Source organism: Geospiza fortis, unplaced genomic scaffold (assembly GCF_000277835.1).
Source record: "Geospiza fortis unplaced genomic scaffold, GeoFor_1.0 scaffold16, whole genome shotgun sequence".
Lineage (NCBI taxonomy): Eukaryota > Metazoa > Chordata > Aves > Passeriformes > Thraupidae > Geospiza > Geospiza fortis.
In genome coordinates, this window is record NW_005054302.1 from 13,726,205 (window position 1) to 13,733,271 (window position 7,067).

Consider the following 7,067-nt stretch of genomic DNA (forward strand, 5'->3'; position numbering starts at 1 on the left):
TTAGCAGATACACTCCTTCCCAGTGTACATAAATATGACTCAGCATAGAAAGCTGTGTATGAACAACAAAAAACTAAGCAAGGCCTGCACTTCTAATGAAGCTTAAAGGACTACAGGAAAAAACTCCCAACCACATAACTTCATGTTTTCACATTTAAAATGAAGAGAACAAAAGATGGGTTTTAAAAGGAAATCATACTTTCCCTGCGCAACATTGACAACTGTACATTCTTCAATGAAGAATGTACTATTTCAAGGAAATTTAAAGCCAGTTGATACAAACAAGAGTTAAATATGGTTGAATGAAAAACTAAGTACTTAAAATGAAACATTCATTAAAATGGGAACTGAGAAAGCTCAGGAGTCTGTAAGGAAACAGCAAATACACTCTAGCAGACAAGGATGACTACATTAAATACAACTGAATCTGCAGAAAAACATTAAGAAAATATATCCATAACTTGCTTCATGGATAGATGCATAGTGAGTGCTGACTATCTTAGAAAAGACAAAAAAATTCTTCTTTTTTAAATAAAATATTTAATGTTGTACAGGTTTCACTATGTAACTCTGCTAGGGAACTGATCTTCAAATTTAACAGAGGGATTAAAATGTAACCTTTTGTGTCTTATGGGAAGCCTACTACTTCCCATAGGGTTTGACTTTACAAGAACATTTGTAATCCCTGGTGCTTCAGCTGTGACATCTGATGAGCCCCAGAAATATCTGTCAGTGCTGGGGCAACGTCCATGAACACAGACAGAGTCACTCAGGGACTCGAGTTAATTTGCAGTAAAGTGGAAGCTGTGGTGAGGACAGCTCAGGCAAACAGAAAGGAAACGCTGTGAGATAAGAAAATAATTTGAAAGTTTATCAGGGAGATTTTTAAACCATCCTTTCCATTTTAGATATGCTTTAGGGGCTTTTGACATGAAGTTAAGATATTGTGAAATTTGCAATGAAATTATAAACTTAAAGGCTTTTCTTCAACATTGTAAAAATAAAAGCAGCATATTCTAAATAATATGCAGCAAATAGAGGCACTAAAGCTAAACCTAAGGCAAAGGTCTTGCATGGCCATACAAGTGGGTACTATATTGGCATTTGTGCATTTTCTAAAGGGTAACAAAATTGTATTTATTACATCAAAAGAAAGGCAGAAAATACCAATCTCATTATTTAACCCTGTACATTAACTGCTGAAATAGCCTGGAGCACTCAAGGATTAGTTTTGAACATAACAAATACCATTTGGTGTGCTAGAAGTTGTTGTGTATTGCAGCCACACAACCCCGTTAAACATCTCCACTAACACAGAAATCTCTGCAACAAAGAGGCAATTTCTTGCTAAGTGAACTCTGGAACTTTTGTTGAAGCAAAACATGTTAGAACTACAAGAAAGGAGAAACAGTTTTGACAGCATCATCTGTCATGCCATCTCTGGCAAAATTCAAGGCCAGATTGGATGGGGCTCTGAGCAACTGCTGCAGTTGAAGATAGAAGATAATGGCTAAAGGTTTGGAGCTAGCTGGCCTTTAAAGGTCCCTTCCAATTGAAATTATTCTATGGTCTGGCTAACCTCTTTTCAATGGGCACTTCATGGACAAGTAAGGGAGGCATGGGCCTGCCATTTCATCAGCTAGAGAAAACTATTTACTGTTCTTCAACATAGTAAAAAAACCTATATGGGTAAGTAAGAGAACAGTAGAGTTGGAGATGCCACTGTAAAAAAGAGGGGGGGGACAAAAAGCAGCCTTTAATATTGCTATTTGAAAGAGTCTCTTGTGTAGGAGAACTCTGGTGCACTATCATCAATGAATGGACATTTGAAATAAAAATTTCTCTAGTTGTGGAACAATGCTTCATCACTTGTGGTGTCAAGTAAAAAAAAGTCTCAAATACAAGGGGAAAAATATACTATCAGAATGTTGAGTTTTGTCATTTGTATTTCTCATTCTTTCTCAATTTTCCTAACTTAAAAAAAATGGACCAAGCTTCTCAACAAAATTCACTCCCTGAACTTCAACGGACAATCTATGAAACATACCTCTAAACTTTTTTTTTTGCTTTTATTCATCTTTATAGTGGTGGTGTTTTCTGCCTGAGGACAAGGAGAGGATTTTTCACCCCCCTGGTGAGTAGGAGAGTACTCAGAGCAAGTATCACTGCGTGCTTGTCCTGGTCTTTCTCCTCGCTCTAAGCTGCTGGCCACTGTTGGAAATTGGATCCTCAGCAAATGTGCTTTGGTCAGATCCAGCTTGGCCATTCCAAGATTATGTTCTGCTCTTTAATGCACATGCATGAAATGTAACTCTAATATCTTGCATTCTTTGGCAATTGGATACAGTGGCTTCCAGATGAAAGCCAACTGCTGTAATGCAACTTTATCCAAGTAATTAAGCTATATTCCTTAACAGCTGGGGAAAGGCAGCTATAATATGGCTAGTCACATTTCAAAGTATAGAGGTAACCAAGGCAAAGATGAATAAGTACAATTATTTTCTTTTTCTTCCGTATTTTTTATCTACCTAATTCCCACAGCAGCTGGAAAGGTTAAATGTCTGCGTCAGGAATCTATGTGACTGTTGTACCAAAAGAGGAGACAAGTGTTAGTACTCTGAGGCCAGAACAAGGAATAAAAGAGGGGTGAGTGCTGAAAAATATCCATCATTTCAGACACCTTCAGAAGTTACTCCTGGATTTTTCATCTGATATTTTCAAAAAAGTGAATCTCAGCATTTGCAGCTCAGGCAAATGTGTAAGACAAGGGGTAGTTTTTCATAAAATCTGGGGCTGCTCATAAAAGTTAGGTGTATTCTAACGTACTATGAAGCCTCCCAGAATTAGGAGCAAAAGAATAAAAAAGGTAAATTTAGTTATCAGAGCTTCCAGGAGCTGCTTAGGTGCAGTTCTTCAAAAATTCCTTTAGCTATTGCCTGCAGAGACAGACACTGCCTCTCACAGTGTCTCTCCCTCTCACACTCTTCCTGTATCTAAAGCTCAGCTCCTCACCTCACAACAGGCACCGAGCAGCAGCTCACTCGCAAACAGATAAAGCACAAATTCTTTCACTGTAAGAACTTTTTAACCTCTGCAGTGCCAGCTGCTCTAATCAAACTGTAATCAATGAGCTGTTAAGAGAGCTGGTTAATCGGCTCACTTGAAAGATTGAAAGCACATGAAACTTCCAACTGGTTTAACATTTTTCCAGGGACTGTTGTAAGGCAATAGCTGCAGAGGTACTGCAATGCAGCACAGCTCAGCTTGCAGACCACTGACACAGAATATTTTTCAAAAATCTTAAGGCTACACTTCACCTTTTCACACTGCCATGGGGGAAGGAAACATGAGCTTTTGAGACTAAAATGTGCAATAAAGCTTTTTAGCAGCTTTATTAGGAGACAAGAACTCTGTTTGTCCCCACTCCCAAGCTGTGTCTTTCAGGGCAAATTGTCACTATTTCAACCAAAGTTCCCTTTTCTTTAAAAATATATTGTAGCTTAAGTGAAAAAATGTTGTTTCCTTTTTCTTAATTCCTTACATACTGCGCTGTACTTGCAACTTTTGCTGTTAAACAGCAAAATATGTCCTGATAAAAAACCTGGAAGTGTAAAATGTGTTTCCCTGTGTGGTATATATTCCATTTTAATTTCCACTTAATTGTTTAGTGGGGACACACTGATCCATCCTAAGATTATTTTCCAGGCTCAGGTTTTTATTTTGCATTTACTTCAAATTTGCGCAATATTTTAAAAGAGATATCAGAGTTGTTAAGCTGTTAAGGAAAGTCAAAATGCTTCTGATTATTAAGAAATTGGAGTACAAAGCTAAATATAAGTGATTGGTTTGTCTTCTAATTTTGTTCTAAATAGCTTTTGGTCCCTAAATGATCTTTAATCTCATATCCACCCATGCAGAAGATGTGAGTTTCACAAGAATATGAAAGGTTACCTTTTTGAAGCCTGTGGGAACTAGCTAGTGTAGACTGAATACATCAACAAACCTCCATATAGACTACATCCACAATGATTATTAAGAGATCATGATGCTTAACATTCATTCTCCCCCATTTACACAATAAATGTGTACATAACATACAGTACACAGGTTATTTTCAGTTTTTTAAATAAAATAAGGAATCACTAAAAAAGCCCTGCTGGCTGCTGTTCCTAAATATGTACTTCTACTGCTGAGCTCTGATTTTTTCAACTTTTGTGATTTGTTTTCCTCTTGCTCTTAACAATCTATCCCTAATTTTGCTCACAGAATTTAGATTTGTTTGGATTTTTATAATGCTTTGCCTCTTCTGTTTCTCAGAGAGAAGAGGGAAATAAAGGTGGTGAGTGTAAATGAGGAAAAAAGGGACTGAAGAGCAAAACTGAGAAATTGGTTCTCCATTTATACTATTCCTTTTATTTCCATACAACAACTTTGCATGAAATCACTGTTTGTCTCTTCTATTCTCCCTTTACTCACAGTATCTGAGCTCTTTTACAGCATTTTCACCCAGACCACTTCCATCTGAGGGATGAGCAGTGTGGTTCAGCTGAGCACCATCACCAACCACAGATCTGACAGCATTCAAAAAAATGTTGTGATGCTATTCTCTTTTGTCTGAGCTCATCTCTGCATTTGTGCATTCCAAACAGGATGACAAAAAAAAGCACCACAATATTGATGGGAAAAGCTATTTAAATTGATGGCGAGCACTAGAGTCTGTGTTTGGCTTTTTTTTTTTTTGGTAGGAGTTGCCATTCTTATGAGATTTTTTTGCCAAGTCTCTACACATAAACATGAAGGAAGTTCGTATGAGGCTTCAAATGGCACTCTGTTTGAAACAAGGAAAGAGATATTTAAAGATATTTAAACTTTGAAAGCTGTTTCTATAATATTTACCTTATTTTCTTCCCACAGCATAGCATATTATTTATTTTTTGAGAAAATACCAATAATCATACTGGAAGCTTTCCTTCACTGCATAATATAAGCTTTTTCTACTCATAATTTTAATTGCTAATCATCAGCTTGCTTACAGTATTGACTGGTACTTAGATCATCATCACTCAATACCTGAAATATCAATAGCTAAAGGGTTTGTTGAATGTTGGCCTTTTTTTTTTTTGCAACAACATCTTTTGGCTTAATAATCAAAGACATTTTAAAAAAGTACTGATTAACATTTGGAGTGACTATTCTTAGATCTCCCTAGAAAAACCTGAAGTTGTAGTAACAACTCAGAACTTCTAGTGTGAAAATGGAAGAAGCTACCAGCCAACTTAGCTTACGCACTTTACTAGATTTGGAAGGATTTAAAAGTGAGAAGCCCCTGAGGGAAGGACAGCTGTACAGTTTTAAGACTATTTTATGACTATATTCCAATATATGCAACAAGATAAGATATAGTAAATAAGAAGTCAGGTATAAATTTCAAATAAAGGACAAAAAGAGTTCTGCAATAACTTTAGAATAAAATAAGTATTTAGTATCATATAGAGTGTGTTTGCCATTCTGTGTAGCCTATAAATCTTTATATAACCTTTTGTGAAGGTTATGTAACTCTTTAGAAGGTTTCTCATCTTTCTTTGTTGTGAGGGAATTCTCAGGAAACAAATGTTTCATTTTACATTTGACTTATGCAGTTTGCATTAACCAGAATCTCAGATTAAAATGAAATATTTCAGCTGTAACATAACACATGCTGGACAACTATAGACAAAACCCTCATTACCTTTAAAGATTTAATCATTTACTATAAAACAACAAACTTTTGGGCCCTGTTCCTCACAAGCTTCACTCTCAGTGGTGTATTTTGAGCTATTTGGCTTAAACAGAAAACTGGCTTTGCTTCACTGAGAAGCGATGCAGTTGGGACTAGTCTGCCCTCAACAGGGGCTTTGGTGAATGGAGCAATGACACAGAATAAATAGAATACATGGAATAAATATCCAGAATAATACCTGATGGATTTCACAGTATCACTTGAATTGTATGTTCACCAAAACTGAATTTGATACAGGACTGAGGTGCGAAAATGCAGGGTACAAATATGCCAACTAGAAGTTCAATCCTAATAGGAAAAAGCTGTCAAGCAATGTAATTTTTGTGTGTTAACAATGGCATGGAAGAACTGTGACACTCCAGTGATTGCTACAAGTACCCAGACACCATGGTGATAATTGCACTGCAAAATCACCAGACAGGAAACAAGATTGCTGGAACTAATAGGAACATGGTTTCATTCAGAGCCCAGTGAGGATCTCTATCTGTAATGGAATTGCTTTTCAGTACTTCTTTGAAATAATGCTGATTATTACTCATGCATTTTTATATTAATATGTTCCATTTATTTAACTGAAGATAGACACCCTCAATTTCATTTGCCCTCATCTGCCCATTTCTTACTATGGCCCAATTTATTCTGTTTGGTGACTCAAGCACAGATAAAGTAATAAATGGATGCTTGATTCCAGATTTGAAGCACCACTGTACATTTGACTAAAATAGAAGCTCTTTTTTCTACTTGATTGCTATCATCAGGATCCAAAGAAATTAAAGAAAGTATCTTATTGGATAAATTCTGGAAGTACTTATTCCCTTCCCTAAAAAAACCTGACTGACTGAGCATGTTATTAGAGCTGTTGTTTCACCTATGAGACTTGCATATCTCCTAGGCTGGGCACAATCAGGCAGAATCAATTTGTGAATTGAGCAAGAACTGCTTCCTGAAAAATGATAACCTGGTGCCAGCAAATCTTCACAGTCACTTGTACTTGCTGAATTAATCTGGTAAAGACTTTAAAGTAATAACTACTGAAGAGAAAAACAACCTTGAGTTCCAATCAGAAGGTGATATTTCTCTCACAAATTCCTTGAGAACCTCAGATAGTCATCTGGGGCACTGATCATGGACAACAAGGAGTCTTGTCCTTTAATTCTGGACTCCAATCAGTGCCTACTTCTGCCCACTGAAACTAGCTTAACTTCTAGAAAGCTAAATATTTGACAGCAAAATTTGAATGAGATGAATCCCACCTTAAATGTCTTGTATTTTGCTGAATTTCCTGCTG

General features: G+C 36.5%; 1 protein-coding gene across 3 annotated transcripts in view; it reads right to left on the reverse strand.

Moving 5' to 3' along the window:
* DLG2 (discs large MAGUK scaffold protein 2) overlaps positions 1–7,067 on the reverse strand; it is a 911,187-nt gene that overhangs the window by 188,605 nt on the left and 715,515 nt on the right. The window lies entirely within an intron of this gene.